Here is a 24,600-nt window from a genome sequence, read left to right as displayed (position 1 = left end):
TCTATTCTACTAGGAGTTTATAGTGACTGATCCTACCCACTTCTCTGCTGTTTTGGAGGGTATCCAAGCTGGTTCCTTGCTTGGTCTCTATTTGGCATATTTTCTGTAAAGAAATACTGTTCTATTTTGAAGAGCTCAAAACTAAAACTTAGTATAAAGTGACTGCTCCTTGAAGATTTTTGGAACCCAAAGCTCTCTTGTGAGATCAAGGGGGACAGGTGGTAGATGGGTGAAGCAATTGCAGAAGAGGGAATATTAAAGTTAATTCTCTGTGCGTGGGGTGTATGTGCCAAAAATAATAGGGAATAATCAGGGAGATAAGACCAGTTCATGGCCTATAAGCAGGAATACAATGATATATTTTCCCTTTTTGCTTCCATTTGTAAATATATATTCATAAGTAGCATAAACAGATCTCCTTCCTCTCAGCAGTGAAGTCTTAAGTTGGTGAATATATTACTTTTTTTTATTCATAGTTTGAAGACAATATACATATCATTGTCACTTACAAGTCAAAATGGCAGCTATACATAACTGAAACGTATTAACTTTTTCATCCTTGTGCCAGAATATATCACTGCTGGTGCTCATTTGCTGAGAGCTCTGCAGTTCACATAGTGGCCTTGTTATCTATTTATGCATAGAGGTTTACCTGGAGATTTACAAATCACGATAGGCATTGGCATTTCCAGCCTTAGAAAACTACTCATATGTCAACGTGAATAGATCTTTGTCTAGATTCTGAGAACATATTTAGTCCAATGAAGCAAGATTTTTATTCATGAATACATTTCACCGTTGTTCAATAAATAGTCATGGGCTATTTGGATGACACTGTTAGCTTTCTTATCCTTGTGCAGTATTATAATATTCTGCTGACTACACGAATCATGTGGATTTGGGTGAAGGGGGAGAGAAGAGGACAAAACAGTAGTAGATGGGTCTATTTTCTGGATTTCATATTATCTTTATTTTCTCTATCCCTGTACTATTTGTAGTACCCTCCTAGTATCGTAGGATGAAGCAACTAGAGTGTAATGTAACAAGTCCTTTGAGGGGAGTTTGTATCTCATTTGTCCCACAGCTGCTCTTTTCACCTCAAAGTACAGGGTTTTTTTATAACCTTCTAATTAAAAAAAAAAAAAGGGGGGGGGGAGAGGGATGAAAAAGCAGTCTAGGTTAGACAAAGGAAAACTAGGACTGAATATCCCTGTGTTCTCATGTCTTCCCTTGCTTTAGCCCTTGAAGTGGTAAAATCAACAAGAGATGTGCCTGCACGCAGCTCTCCTGTAGGGTCTAATTTTCCATTAGTGGAGAAACCTTTCTCCACCTAGGATGCACAGTATGGAGCCCAAGTGTAACAAACTCTTACATTAGAGCTACCCTTTTTCAAAAAGCACAAATGCATGCTCTGCATGTCTTTGCAATATCCTAGCAGTTAGAGAGGTGGAAGATCTGGGATTTAAGCTTTAATGGATATTATAGGCAGTACTGGATTGTGACCTCTTAAATGCCTTCTCGAGGGTCATTGGATCAGAGAGATGAAGAAAGGAAAAAGATTTTTATGGTCACCCCAAGGCTGTGGAACAGGAGTGGTGAGAAGCTAGATTCCCATTGCTGCTCAAAGGTCTAGGTATATGTTTTGCAATGAAGACTCGAACAGCTGGACTAACTGGTCACACCACCATTTGAAAAGAAATCCAAAGTTGTCACAGTTCACAGAGGGGAGCCTAGTGAGGTTGCTTTGTGAAATATATCTTTACAACATGCTTTGCAGACTGAACTTATCAAAAGAGATGAGTAGAACATGCTGAGTTTATGAATCTCAATAAGGTCTTGCTGTGAGCTAGGTACCAAATCATTTAAGCCCTTAAGAAAGCTTTAGGATGATTGCAGTGCTCCTGGATCTTAAAGCACCAAACTTTCTGTGGAGTTGGAGGAAGGGCAAGAGGAGGAGGAAGATGTATCACTTCTAGCTGACTGCCTTAACGGTACTACTTTCTCTTGTAATTCAGTACTCCCTGTTCGTTATTTTTGTGTTCACGTAACTAGTGCCCAAACAATTTGGAAAGCGGGAGTCTCACTCCAGCAAGCATCGTTGCACAAAATGAGATCAGAGTAATTAAGTTCATTTAGTCAGAATTTCAAACAGATGGAATCCATAGTCTCCAGTAAGGCTTTTTTTTATATTGTTTTGGGGCAGAGCAGTATGCGTTTCTGGAGAAAGTGAGACGTGTAAAAGATATAATTGGAGGAAATATTTATCATTTGTTTCATTAGGCTTAATATTCTATATAATCTTTATTTGTGGTTTCTGCACTAAAATATATATAAACTAGAACATGGTTACAGTGTTTCATGTAGTGTACAGATGGCATCTTTACCTCTATCCGTATGCCTTGTCCTTTCAAGGACACCCCTCTAGGTCTGTTGCCTCCATAGGAAACAAATCTTTTTTGGAAAGAGGTGGTATTTAAACTTTAATTTTATCAAAATAAACCAGATCTCATGTGTATAAAATCTCTGCCAGAAACTGATTTTCTTTATTTTTCTGGCCAGATCTATTTGTAAAGGCCAGAGAAATGATTGTTAACTGTATGTGTTACATAGTAGTTGGATGGAATTAGCATCTGTCTTGGCTGTGGAGAGCTTTGGCCCTAATCTTTCAGTGAGTTTCAAAGAGATGGACAGCTAGACTTCCTCCCCTACCCCCCCCCCCCCCGCCCCCAGTAGGAAATGAGCCTCAGGGGTAGCAAGGTCCAGTTACTTAGAGCTCATTACTCTGTCAAGGCGCGCACATGTGTGTATGCAGTTTAGCAGAATTGTTTTAGTTTTGTGTTCTTTCCCTTTTCTTAAATCAATTTTTATCATTCTATGATCACGTGGTGATAAATACTACTGGCTTGAGCCTCCAATATCCTAAAGCTACTTTCAGCTGTTCTTGGGAGATGTGGGTCTTAACTTTGACTTTTCCTCAGCTAAGTGAGGAAACATAGGATGTGATAGGAGAAGCAGGCAACTTGTCTGCCTGAAGATTAAGAGGGCACGTCTCTGAAGATTAACTATTTAATAGTTGAAGTTCTGTTACCTTTAGAAAAGTTTTGAGCTGTGTTCTGATTTGTCAGTGTTCAAAGTGACAGAAAAGACTCAGGAGAAAAAGAACATAGTGGGTTGAATTCCCACTGTATGGTTTTAGTTTCATGGAATTGCCAAATACTAAGAGTGTGAATCTTCTGGCAATGTCAAGATAATTAAAGCAGTCAGAATTCTCTAAAACAAAAGATTCTGCATCATGGCAAGTAGCCTAATCCAGAGGGATCCTGAAAGTTTAAGCTGACCCAAGCTACCCCTTGCAGAATGTAGAGAGAAAACTTAATCAGTGGCCTATAAACTGGACTAAATGCTGCTAATGTTGGGTAAAAAAGTTGTGGTCTTATAAGCAGAGCTGTAGTCTGTTCCACAAGAGCAGACTCCTTAATTTGTTCTAAAGTATTTCAAACTTTGAAACTTTAGGTTAGAGAAGAACACTGAAAGGGTAATACACCACGCTTGTCAAGGAAAATATTAGGAAAAGGGAGACTGATATTGAACTGGTAGAACTGTGTGTGTATTTTTTTTTCCTTATTAAACTACAGTAAAGTCTCTGAACAAAACAGAGTGAGAACAGTTGCGAACCACTTACACTGTAATATCAAATAATTTTTAATAAATGACAAAGGTGAAAAGTCAATTAAGTGTCTTGTGCTCCAGCTTCAGCAGTAGTCAGCTGAAGCCTTTCAATAGCCTTTAAATACCTTATAGTCTCAGTACTGAGGAAGGTGTAGAATTTCGCTTAATTTTGGCGAGTCCTTGATGAGGAAAACAAATGTTCAAGGTGACTAATTAGGTATGCATTTCTTTTAGGAAGAGGCTTCTTTGCATTGCTGCTGCCCTTTCTGAAGGTAAGAGGATCATTCAGAGTATCCTCCTTTGAAGTACAACTGAGTCAAAGACTAAGTTTAAAACATTATGTTCTGTGCATAATAGAGGGGAAAATGTTTTTTGAAGTTCAGTTCTTCTGGCAGGCTTCAGCCTGCTCTAAGAAGTGTCTGAGTTCATCTTAGGACTGAACATATCAGTGGTAACCATTAAGCTTACAACTTAAACCAGTCTTAATATCTCCCATAAAGGTAACTTATGAAAAGGAGTTATCCTTTGACTTTCTATGGGTTAATGAATAGCATCAATGGTACCTTTTTCCCAATGGAATATGGAAACTATCTAGTCAGATCTGCCTAGTACTTATTTGTAGGATTGACCCTTTGTGAACCAAAATCCAGGATTAGACTGATAAAAATAAATGTTCCATTTTGGCTCATGCAGTTCTAGTTCTGCTGACTGGAGAAGAGAAAGAACTTTTAATATGATAAAAATTATATTTCAAACTCAAAAAAACTCATAAGAGAACTTAGATGGGCTTCTTGAAAGGGTTTAAATTTTATCTGTAATAATTTGAGCCCATATCTGCACGAGTAGCAAAAAAGCCAGGAATATCAGAGAAGACTTGTTGTGCCTGTGTGAAGTTTTAGTTTTAATCAGTGACAAAAGGCCAGACAAACTGATATTTGTCAAGGAAGGATGAACAGACCTAGAATGTTTGGGGGAAGCAGGAGGGATGTGGTCAAAATCTGGCATCCTTCAAATCTTAGACCTGCCAAACACATCACATGCATGCTGGCTCCAGCAAAGGATCAAACACCATGCATGAAATAAATCTTTATAGTCTGAATGATCCAAACTGGCAACATGAGGACGCGGGGCTGAATAAATGCTAGGGTGGGGAAGCTACTTCTAAATTTGTGCCCCAGCTATTCTGTTTTTTCTTAGATTATCCTTCTGTTTATGGCATTCTAATCGGTGAAGGAAACAAAGCGGTGTCACTTCGTTAGTATTGAATACCTCTGTAATAGTGTATTTTCAATGAATGTTTTAGCACATACCTTCTGTTTTCTGGAGCAGTGTTCTCTGACCTTGTTAGCGGTACAATTGCTGCTGATACAAGGATAGGCCCTGCACGCTATATAATCTTTTGCCCTTCTGAATAATTTAATTTTTGATTAAGCATGGTTTGTTAAATCAACTTAGGTTGTTATGTGAATGACAATGAAGTCATATTTGAGGAAAATTAGTCTCTTTATGCTAAAAGAAATTATGATACCTAGAGAAGAAATAAATCCATCAACTCTGAATGCTGTGGTTATGTATAAAGGTAAACGCTGCAAAGCTGTTGAAAAATTTTCCCCTTTGCTGGGGAACATATTTCTCACATTATGATTCTGATGCTATATGAATATAGGTGACAAACAAACAAAAAAAACCCCAAAGGCCACCCACTCAAAACCAGCCATGCAGCAGTAAAAAAAAAAAAAAAAAAAAAAGTATTCCACTTTCTTTGTTACGGAATTGTTTTACTCTCAGCTCTTAACGAGCTTCAGATTTAAAGGAAACTTAGAACCATGAGCTGTAGTCTGGTCAACAACTCTTAAATCTTCATGTGGCTGGAGTAGGTGGAAGACTTACTGTTCGTGTGATCTTTTTCTTTCTCTAGACAAGCGAAGTTTAACACTGTAAAAATTGCCTATGCCACAAAACGTGGAAAACCTAGGCGTGAGCTTTGGATAACTCTCTCACATCTGCATTTATTTCTTTGCTTAATGCTGCTCTGAACTGATGCACAGCCTTGGCATAAGTGTTTGCCCTTCTTACTCTTGTTTCTTATTTTAGGTTTGTGTTCTGGGATTATGCATGTTTTGTTTTAATTTCTTTTAAGTGCGATACCAAATTGGCTTAGTTTTCTACTTTCTTCTATAGTCACAATTTGCACTAACGTTTTTCTATAATACTACTTTTTTTATACTTATTGTTTGTGCCATACATTCTCCATTTGGATGACTTTGCTTTAAACTGACTTTTTAAAATTATATTGCACACTTTTTTTGAAGAAAAAAGCAACAGATGTTGCTGGAATGAACACTTACTGCATAGAAGACCACCTCAGTGAAGTGCTGGAGTTCAATGCACTGTGACTGCAAAACATACCAGTAAAATGTGTTGTGTATTTTTAGTACATCTTTGTTAAAGATAGATTATCCCAGTTGATTCCTTTGCACGCTAATGCCAAAAGTTATTGTGATGCTAGCGGTGTTAAACAGCGCAAATGAGGTTCTTGCGTTGTGGGAAAGGTACATTGTGATGCTTCTCCTCTCGTGCTGTTCCTCAGGGAATCTTCGTGCACAGTGGGTGTTGGGGTGTCTGTACCTGAAATACCCTAGTACAAAGCGGGATTAGGACCTGCTGCTGCTCCTCCTCCTTCTTTAATGTCCTAGAAGTAACAATTAGTCTATTTCAGCAAAACTCCCTCCCAAGAATGACAGCCCAGCACTGATCTTGGGCTCCAGATAACTCTGGATAAGAGATAAAAGAGCAGCCCTGCTGGGAGGGAGTGAGGAAAGAAATGTGGAATGTTCGTCTCTAGCTTTCCTGTTTCAGCTGATGAAATGGAGGTGAGTGTATGGATAGTTGGAAATTCGGTGTCCCACTTCCAAGGAAAGTCCTAGTCACTTAGCTAAGGAATTATTTTTGCTCTTTGGCTAGCTGAAGACAGGCATCAGAGTACTGTTATCCATAATATTTTTCTGAAAGGTGAAGGATTTTCTTTATCAGCCTCATGTCCTAAATCTGGGAGAGAAGAGTTTTCAGTTTGGCAACATCACCTATCGGGTGGCTCGCCTAGCTATTGGACTGGAGCATTTTCCAGGTTAAATCTCCTTTCATGACTCCTCTTCAGTTAGCTGAGGACAGTGAAAAGCCTGTTTGCTATCGCGGTGCTCCGTGTAAACAAACGGAATGACAGAGGGTACTCTGTCAGTCTGGAATTGCTTGCAAACTGCTTACAGTAGGTGTAAAAGCGTCTGGTTTTTCTAAAGCTTCTGAAATTGTCACAAGCGAATGGTGAGGACTGCAGATTTTGGGCGATGAGGTCTGCAGTGACAATCGCTGAAGCGTGCTGTGCTGTTCAGCCTGTGTTTTTAAGCTGTGACACTTAACATACCTGTCATCATAGCTAAATGCAAACGGTTGCATGCCCTTGGCAGCAGAACGTGAACTACCAAATAAAGAAACTCTTCTAGAGGAAGCCTTCTATCTTTCATGCCTTATTGGCACTTCAGAAACGAAAATAAGAGCCATAATAGCTAGGTCTTAAGGTAGTGAGACTATGAAGAGCAGAGCTTTGTATACAGAAACAAAAGGGTGTGTACGTGGTTTGTGTGTGGTGTTTTGGTTTTTGTGTGTGTAGTGCTAGGTGTGTTGCAGGAGCAAAAATGCGTCATTCAAGAGCCTGAAAACATGTCTTCAGAACTGTACAGTATGTTCTGGATGACTTGAAGTCCTAGGATTCTTGTAACCTCTTCCAGTTAGAAATGATAATGAATTCAAAGATGTTTTACTAAAGGTACTTCTTGTAATTAGCAAACAGTTCTGTAATTTAGGGGGAGGGGAGGGAGGAAGCTGTAAAAGTCTGTTGAAAGCAGGTATTAGCTCTTTCAATTCAGAAAACATAGTGGCCACCTGAAAGCTGAGATAGTAATGCAGACATATATTCAAATACCGCCAAACTTCTTGTGGACAGAAATAACTGTAAATTCAGCACGCCAGTGCGCATCTGCATTGCCCTGTCCTTGAAACCATCGATTGGCACACACAAAATGCCTCAGAACACAGTTCATTAAAGCAAGTGTCCTTGTCTTCACAAGCTGCTATGGATCAGTAGCATTCAATTGTCAGGTCATGCTACTGCATACTAGTGAAAACGTACATGTGTTACTGTACTAAATGCATCTATCTAGGGGGAGTCCAGGGAGCAGGCAAATAGTGCAATGCTGCAGACGCCCATGGCTGTTCATCTGCCAGGATATCTCTTACAGAGGTTAAGGACAACATAAAGTACAATGGAAACAAATACTGATTAGCAAGACGGTCTTTACTGCAGACTGTGTCTTAATTATTTGTTGACGTCTTATGGAATTGTTTCCATTTTGATTAGTCTCTAATACATGTTTTAATTAGTCTCAAAAGACTGTTTGGAGTTGCAGTTGATCTAGAGGCTCTTCTGTGCAATCATACTTTACTGGACAATCTGGATGGAGGCAACTTTATTTTATTTTTTTTTCACTTCATGACAATTTGTGAATTAGTAAGAACTATTGAGTGTATAATTTGATCTTGCAGGAGGAGGAGATGCTCTTATTGTCAAAACTTTTCATAAAGCTTTTCAAATGTTTGCCACCTTTACTCTCAAGTAGTGGCTAATGATGTACATACTGTGTGGCTAGTAGCTTGCTGCATCCTGCTGGCTGAGTGTGTATGCATTCCTAAAGTGTAGTATTTAAGCAGTTTGTGAACTGAAGCAGTTAATAGGTGATATTTCTGAAGATGGAGGATCAGAAGTTGGTATCAGTAAGACAAATCATAAAAAAGTAAATTATGTTGAATAGAGTGTGATACTTGTTACAGACTAGAGCAGAAATAGTGCTGAACAACTGAAAACCAAATTGCTGTATATGGAAATGCTGCAGACTCTTTGCAAGATGATGTGGATCCACAGCTTTTCTTCTTACCACACTAGGTGTGAGAAAGCAGATAATGAATGCTTGTTTATTTAGCAGTGCTTTTCAAAGATATCAGCTGAGCTCCATGATTGGAAAGTAATGCTTGTAATTTCTGGCTGTAACTCTAAGGTGTTGCTTGAAACCTATACAACTGTAAACAGTGCCTTACGGACTCAGACTTTCTGTCCATAGTGACAAAGGTTGGATGAGGAGCTGAAACTAAGCCTCTAGCATTTTCCTTCTCCAGAAGGAATAAAGGTAGGGAGTTTTTAATGAAGGAATGGTGCTGATTTTGCCATCTCTCTTCTGAATTTGTCCATCTAATTGAAAATTTGTTTTTAATTCAGACTACTATGAAACATGCATCTGCTCTGAGGTTTATACTGGGTAAAATAGGAGACAATGTAATAGTGGGTCTCTACAAGAACTGTCTTGTAAAACTTTTTTTAAACTAAGCTTTAATTCATTCCTGGTTTATCTGCATGCAAAACAAACTGAAATAATGTCAATGGAATATTTAAACAAATAATACAAATGACCAATACAAATAACCAATTCATTAATGAAGAAGCTAGCTTTTGTTATTGAAATATGCATGAGAATGTAATAAATAATGGTTATAAGCATAAGGAAGACTAATTCAGCTTTACTTTCATTCCTTAGACTGAACTTGTTAACTGTATTTACAATGCAATTTTTTTTTTTTTGACAGCTCTTCCCTCCCTTTCTCTTATTAGCTGGCTTCAGCAGTTAATGCTCTAGCACTTGCACTGCAGCCCTGGTCAAGTAGATTAGCTTTCTTATTATATTGCTAATTAGAGTGTATGTTAATAGTATACCTTCTTCAAAAAATAAGACTTCAGCATATTATTACTCATGCCTGTCTAAAGTGTAAAATGCCAGTTGTGGAGATCCAGATCATTCCACGTTAGAATTTTTGCTCGATGTCTCTCTGGAGACTTCTGAGCTTTATGTCTTTGTTAGAGAAGGGTGGGGAGAAGCTCACTGGCTTTGCAGGTTGCATTGGTCTAACTTTCATATGAATCTGCTCAGAGACAGGAAGATTACAAATGTTGCCCAGTGCCAATAGATGTTTCTGGAGGAAAAGGGGATAACTTTTTTGGTTTGTAACTAGGCCACTGAGTCTTATCTGGAAAACTCTTCTAACTTTTTTTTTAAACTTACAGAAATGTTTTCCAGATTTATAGTAAGTGTCTAAAATTCTGAGAAATCAAATTAATTCATTATTTCTAGTTCAACCTAAAGCATGTTTAATGGGCTTTCCTTCTCTTAAAAACTCAGAACAGTTGTTTTGGGTAACTTTTTCCACTGCAGTTATACTGAAAAATTTGATGTTTCTATAGCTCAAGCTATGCATGATTGTTTGTCCTTCCCTCCTGGGAATTAATGACTTAGGGCTTTTTTTTCCCTTAAAAAAAGCCATCACTTAAAGAAAACTTGAAGAGTGGGCACATCAAACTTTTATTACTTGCCTGCATTCCCTTTTTCAATTATGATGATCTAGATCTCCTGATTTTTAAAATTGCACTGATTAATCATATCTATTACAATTGTTGTGATCATTACTGCCTTGTTAAAACAAGTGTAGCAAAGTGTCCTTTTTTTTTTTTTTTGTTAGGAGCAACTCAAACAGCTCCAAGTCAACTGCTAGTGAATAGGGTAGACGACTGTGAGAGCTTTCTCAGCGTTACTAAATTTCTGGGAAACCGCAGCTAATCTTGTTAGGTGTGATCTAAGCTGATGGTGGGGAGGGGGAAATAGGCATATAACAGGCACATGTCCATGTATAAATGGTTAAAAAGCCCATCCACTGAATTGGATGCGCTGCCAGAATTTAAGATACTCTAGAATTTTCTGAACCTTTATCCAGAGGGATTTAAATAATATTTGTTTTCTGTTCACATATGTTTTGGTGCAAACTAGTCGGTACAGCCTTTTCACAGCTTATCTGATGGACAGTCTGTTTAGTAATTAAATTTTGTTAAATACACTATGAGAAAGCTGCCTGAATGGAAATAGTGGCGGGGGGAACCTTTTGAATATAATCCAAGGTGATTTAGTATTATTGATAAGTTACTGTTGAAGAGCATCCTGATTTAGTTTGGGGAGATATTTTTCTTTAGTGATCACAAAGCCCCTTCCCCCCCTCCCTTGCTCAGTACTGTGTGTTTTAAGAACTATGATGTACAGGGTAGGTTGTGTTAAGTGGGGAGGTGGAAGTCATAAAGGTTGTCTCAGACTGTGTAGGAAAGATTTAACTAAAAATAAGTACATTACTGCTGTGAAATCAAAGGCTCTCTGTGTTAGCAGGCAGTGTAATGTGAGAGGAATGGATCTGTAGATTGGAACAGTTGTTGCTGAGGATCCGACATCCATGTTCTAAGCATTTTAAAGGCTTGAGTTTTGGATTATTCTTAGTCTAGTGAGCTGGAAGGCCCATCAGAGGTTGGAAAGCATTAGATCTGTTCCTGGAGCACATCTTGTTTAATTTAATCTGAAAAGCAATCCACACTGTGCTCTCCAAGACTGTTGTAAATAGGTACCTAAACCTGGTAAGTAGGAATGATCAGATTTGCTTTACAAAAGTGCTGCTTATCTGACCTTCAAAAACTGTGCAGGACCTACCTAGAGACAGGTATCTGGAATTTGAATTAAAACTGGATTCTAATAGTGAGTAACTCTTTAACTTAGGTAATGTGAGAGCATTAATTTATGTATCAAGTATATTCTGGGAAAATAAGCCTGGAAGTAACTTCTTAGTTAGGATGTTTCTCAACTCATCTAGATAAAAGTACTACTTCTATAAAAATTTCCACTCTTATCTTTTTTTTGTACTCTTAGTGTGCAATTAGCAGAGAATGCTCAGAGCAAAGAATGCAAGCCTGGCTTTGACCAAGTCAGCTGTGAACTCTTGGTGACTTGAGAGATTCATCCTGAGTTTTGAAAGATGTTGCTCTTTCCCATCTGCTGCTGTTTGAACTGCCAGAAAACTGTGGTGCTAGTTGGACCCATTCCAGAGTTCTGGGGCTCTACTTTCACAGTTCCGATGGTGTTATGGAGCCATGACTCCTGTCAGCTAAAATCTAAGGTTTTTAAACTTAAATTTAAATTGTAAAACTTCTAATAATTGTGAATTCAAGTGCTCATTCTTTCCACAATTTCTTATTCTGAGTTTTGGCTTTTCCCTTTCTCTTTGTTCTCCCTCTAACTTCCTCTTTGAGAGGAGATGATCCTGTGAAAGGTTGAAAAGCAGTCTTCTGTTAGGCGTCATTTATAAGCATTTAGTAAGAATTTTTTTATCCAATTAAGTCTACAGCTGTAAGAATTTTCAATGAGAAGTGTAAAACCTGTATCCCTGAAGGAGTAAAGTATATAGGTAGTCATCAGCCTGAGCATATTTCATGCAGGCTTTATATTCATATCTTGGTTCCATTATCTGAAAGAATCTGCAAAAAGTCTGTCTCACTGGGTAATAACATTAAACATCGGAGCATATAGAGCTGACTGATCTCCAGAGATGGCTTGAAATCTAGAGTGGAATACGCCTATGTTAGCTGCATGACAGTGCCAGCAGGATCTCCGCAATGGGAAAACTGAAACTTGCCAGATGTTAGTATGTGAAATATAACCGAAACCCTTAAGACATGAAAACGATCAGTAGGTCAGAGTGAGAACCTTTTCAGTACTTAAAAGATACATTTTTGCCATACAGGTAGACACATTTCAAACAAGAATAGCTCATTAAAATTGAGGAAGGATACATATTCCCACTTACAGCGCAGCTAACAGTGAAAACCTGAGTCCTGCAGAAATAACCTGCATACAGTAGTGAAAGATGAATGTCAGTTACTTGGCAGTGTATGCTGTTGTAATGGTTTAAGACCAAATTGACCAAGTAAAGTCTTTTTGGTGACAGAGTCCATCACAAGTTAAACAGTGTGCAGTGTTCTCACAAGTTAAACAAATGGGATGTTGCAGTCTGGGAGAAAAGTTGGGCAAGTCAGTGTAGGAGTTCCACTTGTGCTATGTGCAGCCTGGCAGCAGGGCTGCAGGGTCCCCTGGACATCTCCCTTTGAGTCTCTCAGGTGTCTTCAGTTCTTTCTTGCACACCTCAGGAGCCTCTTGGGTGTTCCTTGAAGTCTCTGTTCTACTGCAGAAGTCTCTCCCTTGATGTGTATCCATTTCTAGAGTGCCTACTGGGTAAGTCTCCCCAAGAGCCTCTCTTCCAGTGGAGGAGAACCTGGGTTTCAGAGCTGGCTGGAAGCAGCTATGACTGGTGTTTCATGGTCTCCTCCCTCATGGGTCTCCACTGCAGCCCCCTGCCACCCAAACACTGCCATTTATGGCCAGTATAACTGTGATCCTTCTTAATTATCAACATGCTTCCATAAAAATACTTTCTGGAACTGTAATTGTTCAGTAATTGAACCTGTCTAAACCAAAAAGACTGAGGGGGAAAGAAGAAACCAAGTACAAAGGTAAGTGAGGTTAAGTGTTTGTAGCTGCTTTGGAGATTCTAGTCTGACTCGGAGTTCCCAAGTCCAGCACAGTGTTACTTGAAGGTGGGGACATCACAATCACATGACACTAATATGCCTCAGCATAGCTATTGAAGTCACAGCTGAAGATCCTCACTCATGAGTTCTGGTGGCTTTAGATGGGGTAAAAATGCTGTTGTCCATTGCTGTCAGTCTCCCCATGTCTTGGGGGTTACTGCTCCAGAGAAGCACGCTGGTACAGTTTAATGTTCCAGAAAGCCTGTTCAGAAGCAGGTTGGTGTTCACTTCTGTTACCTGCTCTGTGGTGCCAGTTGTGTCCCTCCAAGTCTTCTGTGAGTTAGCTGGAAGCAATAGCACCCTAAATCACAAAAGTGGAATTCCTCAGAATCTGTGTAAAATCCAGATGAACTTACAGGGGAGAGGCAGACTAGTGGAAAGTTAGCTTATCTTTTGATAGGTTCCTTGTACACCAATGATAACAATGTTTTTCAGTTTATCTGTTTTACTTTCTCTTAAACAGCAAAACCATAACACTATTAGCAGATGGTAAAGTGCTATCGATACCCCCAAATCCAGTTATCCAATTCCCTTTATGGAATTACCTCAATTTTATTTACAATTATTGACTTTTACAAAAATAGCTTGTTATAACATACCAATATATGTGCTTTTTTTTGAAGTAAAAACAAAAGTGCAAATAAAAGCTGTTTATTGTAATATAACCCTAGTTTTATGTTAAGCCCTTTCACATTTTATTAAAAATTTTTAATTAAAAAAAATTAATGAACTGAAATTGAAGTACAGGCAGTAGATGGTCTGTCCTCATTTTGGTATCTGTGTCTCTTAGTTAACCTGTGAAAGAGCTACATTGCAAATGGCAATATGATTGAAGTGAAGTAAGATTTGGTGGTAATATCAATGATGTGGGGTGTAATGGAAACTGTAGTGGCATAGACTTCTGTTTCTTTCTTCAGTTCTTCTATTAAAAGAACAGAAGGTGGTATATATAATCTCCATAGATATGTCTTGAAGAGTGATCCAGTAGAGCTTAAACAATTTCAGAATCCTTAGAGTGCTTGGAATTCATAGGAATGTGTAACTTGTTGTGACTGATAGTTCATTTTGCTATTCAGAATGTATGTTCTTCAAGAGTGCTTTGCGGTAAGATTCCTTTTTGACTGTGCTCTTGTTTGAAATTACTGTACTTCATATATTTGATTTAAAACAAGGCCAAATCATTCATGACACTGCAATTAAATAATGAGATGGAGAATGAATGAAGGCAAAATGAGATGATCAGCATATTCAAACAGTTAATCATGTGAGCTTATTACTGCACACCAACCTGGAGGATTTTTAGTCTTGATGGCCCTGGCTTGTGAAGGAAGATTTCACCAATGAATAACCCCAAATATGGAAGTGTTGGAATAAGCTGAATTTCTCCTGCAATTGTTTCATGTAGCTTTTAGGTACTGTTGAGACTGTGGGCACAACTGTAATGCAAATTCAAGAATAGCACTTAATTCCATAAAGGTAGTCTGAAGATAAATTTACAGTGTATATGAAGTTCTTAATATCAATGGGAGCACTACTGATAAGATCACAAAGATGCTGGTTAGTCTATTTTAAAGCCTGGTGCTGCACAGTGAATGTAAAGATGAAAATAAGTTTATGGTGAACTGGTTATTCACTGCAATAGGCTGGAGTCCTGATGAGGAAAAGTAGTATTTTACTATGTAACTAGTTGTATTTTAGTGTGCAAACATCAGATCTTACAGACAACCTTAATTTTGACATTTCTTTCTTTCTGTATATTTTGCTTAGCAATCTAATTCTTATATGATTTTGTGAATGCAATTTAACATTTCTATAATGTGTAGTGCCCACAGGCTTGATCAGGATCAAAGACCAGTTGTTGTGTGTTTTACTAATAGGTGTGTTAGTACAGTCTGTTTGCTGTTAACTGTTTTTCTACTAAAATGTCTAATATAGTGTTACCAAATTAAAGCTCCAAGGGTTACTCTGCCACATTTCATCTGATTTTAGTTTAACAAAACTACATTATGGCTTTTGAAACAATAGTGGAAGATACTTGGTATACGGAAACATCCTTGAAGACGAAATAAAGCTTAAGGAGTGTTGAAAGCAAAGGCCCTCATAAGAACAACAACTTTTTTGGTAGAGTTGGGGAAAACCAGCTATGCTGAATATCCTTTTTAAAATGTTTATTTCCCTGGAGATATTTACTGAGAGATAATAGGCTGCAGCAGTTATGGAGAAAGTACCAGTGCTTTTTTTTCTCTCTGTGCCTGGTAAAGTGCAAAATCAGTATAAAGGTACAAATAATATAGCACAGTGACTGGGGGGGAAAAAAAAATGTTGCTGAGTGTTATCCCATGTTGAAAAGATAATACTTAATTTATTGGAAGCAGTGTTTAGACCAAACCCCAGGCTCAAGTTTTCAGTGCTGATTCTTAGATAACTTCTCTTCAGTGGTCAAAGAGGAGAAACAAAAATAATACTAGGCTTCAAAGACTTAATTTATGAAGGAAGATTAAGAGGCTTATTCTGACTGACAAAGGAAAATAAACTTTATGGTGATTTTAGCAAAACTTTTATGTGTTGGGAAAGGATGGCTAATGCTCAATGAACTCTATTTTTGCAGGGAGAAAGGGGAAAAACAAAAACAGATTAGGAAAGGTTGAGAAAAAACAGCTCAAGAGAAACACTTCTACATGTAGAGAAATAAATGTATGGAATAAATTGCTGGAAAGGTTATTGAAGCATGAAACATTGATGGATTTCAAAGGCATCCAGTTTAGTTTCTGAGGGTGGAAAGCTACAGAAATTAAATAGAACTGAGAAAAGCATAGATAAGGTATAGCGTGCATATTGAGTGTGGAGGTTTTTTCTTCCTCTGAAAATTTAAGTTGTCACAGAAAGGAAATACTTTTAAAAGAGGGGAAAATTTTCCTTAAAATCATCCTTAAGAGATGAGACCAAGGCTTGAACCTTTCATGCATCACATGCATACTCTGAGCTTGCGTGTTCACCATGCTTTACTGATTGTAGCTTTTACTGGCTGTGCATGTAGAAAAAATCAAATTGAGCTGTTCAGAAATCGTGGAAAATCTCTGCTCATATATGTTGTTTCTTTTCCAGGCTTGGAAGTAAACCATTTTTCTTGATATACTGAGAAATCCTGGGCCATGATTGCACAATTAAAATGAAATTTTAAGTGCTCTTAGTAGACTCAAACAAAATTATTCTCGGTCACCTTTTCCTTTACTTTGGTTTCCCTCTAATGAATGAAATACAGGATTTATTTTTTTATATTTGATGCTTTTTTTTGTCCCTGATTTATTGAGAAGGCACTTGTGATTATCTTCATAATCTTGGGTATTCTGATACTCTGTTAAGATTTTTTTTAAAGGTTCAATGACTGTCCTTTTGAAATTTATTTACTCAATAAAAGAAAGGTAAGGTTAAAACAGATCTAATTTTCCTTTTAATTAGCAGATTATTCCTCTGCAATATCTTATTTGAAACTTTTGAAAGTTTAAAAAAAAATTAGCTATGACTATCATGACCTAATGTGTCTCTTTGATTCTTAGTTCAACTAATTCATTTGTATATTTGTGTGTTTTAGGAACCAAGATTATCTGAAGTCAAGTTTGTTCCACAAGCTTATGACTTATATTTCTTTAAAATAATGTACCTGTCATTTAAGAACATCATCCTTTAGGATGGCATGAAGACCACTTGGTAAACTGCAATCCCTAGCACAGGTCTCTTAAAAATATCTATTTGTTTTGGTACGTTTACTTATTCTAAGAATTAACTAAAAAGGAACTAGAGTCCATTTATCTTTGAAATCTAAATGTTAACGTTTTGATGTAGGTGACTGAGAGGATCACTCAAGATTTCTAGTACAACTTAATTCCCATTACACCATATCATCTTCCATGAATGTTGCTGTCCTACATGCTCCATTTAGACTGGGCAACATAGTAAATGGGGAGAGGCCACCCCAGAGGGTGATTAAGAAGAAGATCCTAACCTATTTCTTTATCTCCATTGGCAACCTTTGTGCTTAGTTACCCACTAGTAAGTAGTTAATACCCTTGTCTCGAGGCTTCTGAGCACCTGAATGAATTTCAGCTGAGGGAGGGGCTACTTTTGAAATATTTTCTGTTGGAGACCTTGGTTTTGAGTATATGGAGGTGGGGAGAACAGCAATATCAGTGGAGCCAGCTTACAAAGTGTATTGCTACCAGAAACTGTATACAGGCTACCCTGTGGAACGTGCTCTCAGTTTCAGCAGCGAGCGCATGCTAGTGTTGTCACTATTTTTCCTGGGATGCAGTGTTACTGAAGATGAGCTCTTTCAATTTTCTGCAGGGGAAAAAAGATCTTAAATTTATTAAGTATATCTGCTGTCAGTGTCAAAGCCTGAAGTTTGTGTATTGTCTGTTTGCACTGAGATTTGTCGGGGTAGCTTTCCTGCCTCATGTCAATGTCATAACTAAGGAAACACGTAGAAGAACTTACGGTGTGTTAGCTCTTCTGTGGTATTTGCCACTTTTCCTGTAACTTATAGTACCTTAGTTCTGAGGGGGTGGAGGGAAATCTAAGCTACCTCATATTCCACCATAAACAGCTCACACTGACTGAGACACACATGTAGTGTGCCTTGCCCAGCTGGCTGAGTGAGCAACAAGGTGACAGGGAGGGAAAGAGAAGCAGACTTGAGTAAACTGTGTTTGGACCTTACTGTTGTTGTAGGTCACTTTGGGTCTCTCCCAGGGAGTGGCTGCAGTGTGCAAACCTCAGCAGTTCAGTCCTGAAAGCTGTGTGCAGTGGCTGGCTGGACTGCAAGAGTTGGAGCTGGTATCCTGCCGCCCACTGAGCTGGGTTTTGATGGTAGACTTCTAATGAGTAGACTTGTGGGGGAGAAGTAAGTGTGCAGAGCAGCTAACTTGCTACTCTGCTATTTGTGAAGCTGTATCTCCAGTGTTAGAGTTGGACAGTAGAAATTATCTGACCTGAGATACAGTGGAAACATTGTTTTCCTATGCATTATGTTCTATAAGTCCAAGTGACCATATTCTCAGACTTGACTGGTTTTGCTGCTTGTGAAACTACTTACTGTTGCTAGTGAGTTTAAGTTGTGCTTAAAGCACTGTGCATGGGAAAATACTGTCTTGGACTCAAAGAGGTAACTTCTCAGAATACTCTTGTCATTACCGTGTTTCTGGAAAGACTTTTTAAACATGTCAGAAAAGAACAGGTCAAGTGTCCATTAGTTTTGGGCTACTTCAGTGTTTGTACCTTCTGCTTGATGTTTCAGTCAACATAGGTTGCCTAACTGTGCTACAGCTTTTCCAGAGCAGATTCCATACCTGGATGTATTTCACAGGACTTCAGTGGCCCAGGGTGTGAAACAAAGTTTGTTAGCCTATCATGACCTACTGTATGAAGACATAAGATAGTAGACACCTTATAAACAAATATTAACCCTCCTATTCAGTCTTATGAAAATGCGGAGAACTTATTGTCTGTGCCTGCACAGCTTTAACTTTCCTTGCAGAGCTTTTTACTTTTAGGTAGTTTGTCACTACTGGATATTAGAAAATAGCAGGCTATTGAATTACTGTTTGTCAAGCTCTACAAAACCTTATTCAAAGAAAAAATAATTTGAGCAGCATACCAGCTAATAGTGCACTACCCTTCTTACCTGGTAGTTTTTCTGAATTTGAGATGAAATACAAGAGAAGGTATGACTTTAATCACCTACTGATTAGCAAGTGTACTTTCCCTTTCCAGAATTGAGGGAAGCAACTTAAATGCTGCCATATCTCATGTAGATTGTAGCATCAATATTCTGTCCAAGGATGTTCTAGAAGTGTTTAAGTGGGTAAATTTCTCTATGCCAACTGCTGAACAATTTGTTCAGTGATTTACTGAATGCAGTTTGCCTATGTGATAAAGCTGTGTGATGTTGCAGAAGATACAGACTTCTTCGGGTAAAGTTTATTAAAAAAGCACTATAAGATTTCTTTTGTAAAACTCTTCTAGGCTACTTGCACTCAGCTTCTCCAAATCTTGTTTTTTTGTCACTCTAACTGGTGTTTAAACTGAAAAAGTTGTGGAGGTGGTTAAGTACTCACTAGTTAGGAACTGCCATAATTAAGCATTTTTAAAAATGAAGAAAAGCAAAGCATTCTTCAGTGCTATTCCTTTATTCAAATTCCAGCTGTGCTGTGGTTTGTGAATGTGCCTTTAAGGTCATTGTCTAAACCTCCTCATCTCCCTTTATATTCAGGCGTTTCTAGGGTTCAAGTCATCCCAATGTTGAGCCTGAAATAGGTGAGCTCGATGAAACCAAATGTGGCCTCTGTCTACGGGCTATAGAGTGGGTCCTTAACTGTCTCAGATGGAGACACCTGAAATTAGGTAAGGTGGATTACACTTAGTCTCTTTCTCTTGCTATGAGAAGATTCTCAGCAAGATTTGTTTGTCTTGCAATATTATGAGATCAGAGAGTGGAAGGATTAAGATGCTTTTTTGATTTCTAGTTCTTAGACTGGTGCTACTAAACCTGCAGCTCATAAAACATGTGTTGTCTTTAAGTCATGGTGTGGGAAAGTTCCTTCCTTTAAGATAGAACCTCAGATGGTTCCTGGCTGCAGGAGGCTGCTGTTGCTGTCTTGCCCTAGCTGTAAGGAAGATGTTTCTAGCACAATGTTACTGCCTTAATGTGGTTGCTTGGGATTCAGTGAAGTTTGGGACCTAAGGAATTTTGAAGTTGTCAGTCTTAAGACTGCAGTTTTAAGAATGCTTAGATTTATTTTGCATATGAAAAAATTCTTCACTCAGTGTATATCAAATTATTAAAATTCCCTTAGTTCCATATTCACATGCATATTTAGAGATTTTCTTCAGTGAAGTTAGAGGTTAATTATAGTAAAGCATTAGCTAAAACAAAAACCTAGCCAACACAATATTCTCCCCTATGCCCCCTGTGTCCTCCCCAGAGAGTTAAACTGTCAGCAGGACACAACTTCAAATGCTATCTCTTCAGCTGCTTTGTAAAAATAGAAACTTAAAATTTAAAAACAATTGCAATGAAATGTTTTCAGTTTAGGCTGTTATTAAAATATGGGCATCCATCCACTGCAGATACAAAGGTAAATTTAACTGGGTACTGTTGGGGTTTTAAATAAAATCTAGTTATTTAAAACCCTTCTAATTTATGTTACTGTGTTCCCTGCTTTTTGAACCCTGCCTCAAAGTGTAATTATCTTGATAAGTACTATAAAATGTTATGACAAATTATAGCAAAAAAAAAAAAATAGTGCAGTACAATTTAGGGAAGAGTTTCAATTAACCAATTGTGCTTAATGACTCATAAGTGCCTTGTGACTAGAGTCCAGTCAGATGTTTTAGGATTGTTGTAAGATATGCAGGTCTACTGCATAAATTTCAAAATGCAAAGCAACAACAAAAAATTCCTTTGGAGTATGGGCTGGGGGGTATTGTGTTTGAGCTCAAAGAACATAAGAAAGTGGTGATATTTAAATGTGGAAATACTAGTATTTTTGCCAAGATTTTTGGGATAGGATGTTTCAGTGTAAGACTTGAATAGTTTTTAAATTTCCTTTTAAGTCTGTAGAGACTGATTTAATAACTTTACATTGATATTTTAGATTCACTGACCAGGCTAACAGGGTAATTTAGAAACTCTTGATTCATTGGTATAGTGGCTGGAATATACTGTTACATGAAGTAATTGGAATGGGCTGGTGTGTTTCTGGACACTAGTGCATGTTTAAATTCAGACCTGGACAAACTCATGGAATTCCTGAACCTGCTGCTTAATCAATGTCTTCCAGGCCCTTGTGTAACAAAGGCCCATATGCCTGTGGGAAATTCTCAGATTATGTCATCTTTTAGACTTTTCTAAAGTCTTTAAGGTGTTTTGGTAGCTATTCAGATCTGCCCAAAATCGCAGCTTAGACCAGCATCTCTTAGTCATGACATTAATTTCAGGCCAGACTTCACCATCCTTATACATACTGCTGAGGTAATCCATCATCATGCTGAAGCGAGGGAAATTCAATCCATCACTGTTGGATTCTGATAAAGGGCTAGAAGGGGGCTGCAAGTCATCTTCCCACTAGTAATCAAACAGCTGTGATACATGCCACTTTAAGCTTGTATCATCATATAATAGATGGTTTTCTTCTACATGGGAGCCTGCTTCAGAATCTTCTGACAGATGGACTCTCTTGCAGAGGTTTTATTTTGTGGAATTTAAGGCTGTGAACTAGTTATTGACAGATACTGCATCATTGGTTGCAGCTGAAGACACAGACTAATAACTGGAACATTGGCACTAATCCTTATTTAATCAGCCTTAAAACGGTAATCTCAAATTCATGAGGGCATAGGGAATAGATGTTATACTTCTAAAGTGCTACTAAAAAATTTCAGGGAGATGTACACACCACCCAAGAACGAAATTGAAGTACATTCTGCATGTATGGTGGGTGAAGTACCCTATAGAAAGCTGAGATCAGAATCATAGTGGGACCAAAGAATTCCTTGGTTTAAAGACTGTGCTTCCTCTTTGAGTTTCAGCTTAATGGGTTTGTTACTTTATTTTTGTTTTGCTTTTTGTTATGCTAAAGTCACTTCAAAGTCTACTAAAATATTAGAAAGCACTTAAAATCATAGCCAGCTAAAAGCTTCAGAACTCGTGATAACTGATTCAGTTATTTATCTATTTATCTAATCAACATTTTTGACAGTAATTTAATTGGTCTACATTGCTGTATATTTAAAGAACCTAAATTTGGTATTAACTTTTTGATTTGTACAGTGTAACACATTTTTTTTGGCAGACTTACTTTAAAAAATGGTAGTGATTCTTCTTGAACATGATCAAGTAGGTATTCATGTAAAAGTGGAAACATCCTTCTACCTGCTTGTGCTGATACATTGCAAAGAAACAGTGCAGCAGGGAAAGGCTGTTGTCCACTCAGATGGGGTAATACAAATATTGTACAAGTCTTACTGAGTGCATTAGTCTGGAAACATCAATCTCAATCTATTTTGAAGTTCTATTAGCTGAGCCATAGAACAGAGTAGGTAGATCATGTAACAAGCATACAAGTACTTTGTTTGGCTATTTGAAGTTTCCTAACTTAAACCTTTTGAGATTTGAGGTTTATGTAAATGGTCAATTAGTCGTCTAACACTGAAAAGTAGCTCCATTAGAAGTTGAGCTCAGAAATGTGAATAGGCACCACAGTTTCCTGTAAAATATTTACAGTATGATAGTTCATGTCAGGATGCAGTTTGAATTCAGAGTAATTTAGAAATCTAATACATCTGAATTCTATGATTAATGAAATTTAATTCTTAGTATTTCTGAAAATTATCTCACTTTTGCAATACATAAACCTATTTCACACATACCGTTTGATATATCGTAGTTAAAATGTTATATCTCTGGACTGAGAAAATGGACAATGAAGCCTATTAAGAATGCATCTAATTAGGGGGTCATCAGCTTGAATCCCTTCAAAAGGCAACCACATACATACTACTTGAAGATAAAAAAAATAATATAAATTAATATTACCAGTTCCTGATAAATAAGTTTTCCACACACAATGGACACATCTGTTAAGTATACTTGATAAGATACTTGAGTACAGGTACTTGCCCAACTGTAGTGCAAAACATTTAGTCCAGTGACTTGCACTGGCAAGAACCATGGTAAATTCATCCACTATTGAGTTCTGTGCTACTTGAGGGAGACTGCTGTTGGAGCCTAAGTAACGTAGATTAACCTGAGTTGGGGTAACTTGTTGTTGTGCTGCAGCATAGACTCGTTCTGAGGCAAGAATGAAGAATGCAGTATCGAGAAATCATCCTAATAATTTTATGCAAAAATAATGACTTAGTGGTAGCAGGAAATTATGCTACTACTGCCAATATAGTTCTTGTTCTATGAGTAAGTTAGAAGCATCAGACTGAATCTGAAGTAACTTGCAACCTCTACAGTCAGCAGCAGTTTAAGCCAAACAATTTGAAACAGCAGCAAAAACATGAAAGTGTTAATGAATTTGTTCTTCTATTTTCTTCTTTCAGTTCTTCCTTGGATACAACAAGCAGTCATACATATTCTCAACAGAGTCAAAACTGCTGTACTAGGTAAATTTCTGTTGCCCACTGATAAAGACTAAGCCTAAAATGTACTGGGCAATGATTTTGACTTGCTGAACTCAGTTTGTATTAATTTTCATCACTTGCCACTGTTTTTACTAATGCAGGATTATAAAATACAAATTAAGAAATACAATATAATAACAAAAATTGAACAGTTCAAGGTCTTTTTTTAAGGTGGAGGACTAGTATGTTAGCGAATCTTCTGGTTACTAGGAAGTACGACAACTTGCTTGAATTTGATATGGTTATGATTCATGAATATATTTATAAAGTACTGTAGATGCAGATATCTGTATCTGACCCTTATCAAAAAAACAGTTTTACAATGTTGAACACAGGACAGATAGATGTTATTTGAGAGAAAGTTTCTCTTCTACCTCACCACCACACCTTGAGGATATCAGGAGGATTAATTTGTTCACACTAGCCTACAGTTCCAGCCCTGCTTGTTGTGGTCTATGAAATGGCTGTTTCGAACTTAGAGGACTGCTTGGCTTTTATCTAAGGATATGTGCCAGCATTAGTTCATGAAAATGCAGACCTTGGCCTGGCCCTGGCTCTGCTTTACCATTTTTCCTGTAGATAATATGTTAGTAAAACCTATTTGCCAGATATAAATGGCCAAAAGGCCGATGATCCTTGGAGTACGCTATGGAATTCAAGGGAAAGTTTTTAAGGTGAAATAGTGTACTCTACTTCTCAGAGGGCATCTTTGAAGTCATAATAAAATATTTGGGTTTTTTGTTAAAAAGAATTTGAAGTTTCTGTCTTGTGCCACAAAACCCTTTAACAACCATTTCAGAGTGTGAAATCAATTGATTTACTTTTTGTAGCCAGGTACCTAAAAGCTGCTGTCTCTTTCTAACTAAAAGACACGGGAACTTCTTCCAGAGGCCTTGGGTTACTCAGGCATGTCGTTTATAAACATTAAGCCTTATTTAGGGGTTCCAGAAGTTCAAGCTCTTGAGAAAGCTTCCAAATTGCTACCCTGACTAACTCATGAAAAGGCTGCTTCTAATCTGGAATAGATGAGAAAGCTGCAAGAAGTGAAGCACAGTGCCTGCTGGCAAGAAAGAGGGTTTTATTCCAGATAATGTGCTATACTGAAACTGCCAGAGATCTGACTCGCCCTCAATCAAGAAGTATCTTGATAAAGATAAGATCAGGATAGTCCCTCTTGCAGTCCATGTCCC

At 37.8% G+C, this 24,600-nt stretch overlaps 1 protein-coding gene across 4 annotated transcripts in view; it reads left to right on the top strand.

Annotated features, from left to right (window-relative positions):
- CADM2 (cell adhesion molecule 2) overlaps nucleotides 1–24,600 on the top strand; it is a 688,964-nt gene that overhangs the window by 354,056 nt on the left and 310,308 nt on the right. The window lies entirely within an intron of this gene.

Source organism: Struthio camelus, chromosome 1 (genome assembly GCF_040807025.1).
Source record: "Struthio camelus isolate bStrCam1 chromosome 1, bStrCam1.hap1, whole genome shotgun sequence".
Classification (NCBI taxonomy): domain Eukaryota; kingdom Metazoa; phylum Chordata; class Aves; order Struthioniformes; family Struthionidae; genus Struthio; species Struthio camelus.
The sequence above is the reverse complement of the archived record's forward strand: the minus strand, read 5'-3'. Positions and strand labels throughout refer to the sequence as shown.